Source organism: Buceros rhinoceros, unplaced genomic scaffold, assembly GCF_000710305.1.
Source record: "Buceros rhinoceros silvestris isolate BGI_N320 unplaced genomic scaffold, ASM71030v1 scaffold3417, whole genome shotgun sequence".
Classification (NCBI taxonomy): Eukaryota; Metazoa; Chordata; class Aves; order Bucerotiformes; family Bucerotidae; genus Buceros; species Buceros rhinoceros.
This window is the reverse complement of record NW_010423811.1, coordinates 1,408-3,279: the sequence shown is the minus strand read 5'-3', so window position 1 is coordinate 3,279 and position 1,872 is coordinate 1,408.

Sequence of the window (1,872 nt, the reverse complement as noted above, 5' to 3'; positions counted from 1 at the left end):
CCCGTGAAGATTCTGGGTATAAAACTGAACACAGCCGATGAATGAAGGACCAGAAAACCATTTTTCTTTAGCAGCACAGAGACTAACCAAAAGCTAGGGAGGATATCCTGCAAAGGAGGGTAGAACAGCTAGTCCCTAGACCAGAGTTTAGTCTCTAGTTTAGGCTAGGTATGCCATTCAAACCCGGAACTATTCGAACTCTGCACAGCTAGCTCTTAAAATGACAAGGAACTGATCAACCACACAAGATGCCTGGAGTCTGGCACAAAAAAGCACTGCAGACATGCCCTGTTTAAAAAAAAATTCTCCACACAGATGTTGATCTGGTTTCTCATTGAATTTTTTCAGTCTTCTTTGAAGATGCAAGTAAAACTATAATTAAACGTGATGTCATTCTCAGAAATCAGCCCAAATCTATTTTGGGCCAAGAAAATGACACCTCAGTCCCAACCAAACCTTAAAGTCAGTCTCCTGATTGGGAGCGCCTGAAACAGCATTTCACCAGAGAAATACAGATTGATTACAGTTATCTGCTCTGAAAGGTAACATCTCCTTGTGACTGAATTTTATGCCAAAGTGCCTGGTTTCCATTTACCACTAAGTAAGGCTGGATGAGAAACTTAACACCTCAGGGCTGTATGTCCCAGTCTGCAAAATATAATATGTCCTTTGGAAGACTTGAGGAAACTATTTGTGGCTTTGCATACAGAGCACATGGTTGGGACTCGTGGTATAGGGTCAGTCCCCTGCTGCATCCTCTACTCGGTGGGTAACTTAGGACAACTCTTCCCACGGCAGCTTCCTAGTCTGTAAAACGGTGTGAAACTTCAGCTCTTCCTAAATCTGCTTCTGGAGTTATTACCAAACCTTTGGCAGGAACTGGTATTTGAAATAAAACAAACAAACAAAAACCCCCAAGCTTTACAAAGTCTGAGAATATCTAAACTGGTAAACAAATTTATTCTGACCAGCAAACATTGCTTCTGTTTTGAAATACTGGTGAAACAGAGCACATTAAATGCAGCAAAATGAGAAAGCATTTCTGATATTGCAGGACAAAGAAGCGAAAGGCAAATCCTGAACTTCTATACGCGTGGTAGATGCAGTTCAACTTAAGAGCCAAAGCTGCAGTATGCTCAAACGTATTGTGAGCAAAATACTTGCAGGTCTGCACAGCGGCAGCTCTGAACTCACGCTCCAGGCTGTGTTTAATGATGTATTTACGCCCTATTTCTAGATACAGATGGAACAAACCAGCCCAACAATCAGGGGCATAGCAACTTGATGTGTCATACGGTGAGGCTGTACAGGCTGCTTCAAGGCCAGCATGGCAGCGACAGTCCAGCGTGGCAGTGGCCACACCACCAATGGTATTCATCTGGTCTATTTAAGTGATCTGCTGCTGCAACTCTACCTTAGCAAGGACCAAACCAGTCCAGCTACTGCAGGTTTTCATGGAAGTTAAAAGCCTATTATTTTCTAGTATGAAGGAGAAGTTTCACCACAGTTTTCATGTATTTTCTTTAAGGCTTCCTTCCCGTTTTGGCTGACACTTCATAAAGTACTTAGAGCTACAGAAGAACACAAACTAAATATCATTCTCCTCCTTGTAGAAAGGGGGAGGTCAACCGATATTGGTGTCATGACTCTGTAGATCAGGGTAGGCAAAGCGAACCTCAACAGGATTCCCCAGTAGAAATATTTATTTGTTCATTAAAGGTTTATTTCTTAAATATACTGAATTAGATCACGTATTTACTGCCCCAAAGTATCAGGCAGTGTTACCATGAGTAGTTCTGCGTTCCTTTGCATTGCTCTAGATATGGACACAGATGGACACACAGCTCTGCGAGGCTGAGGAATACTCCTCTG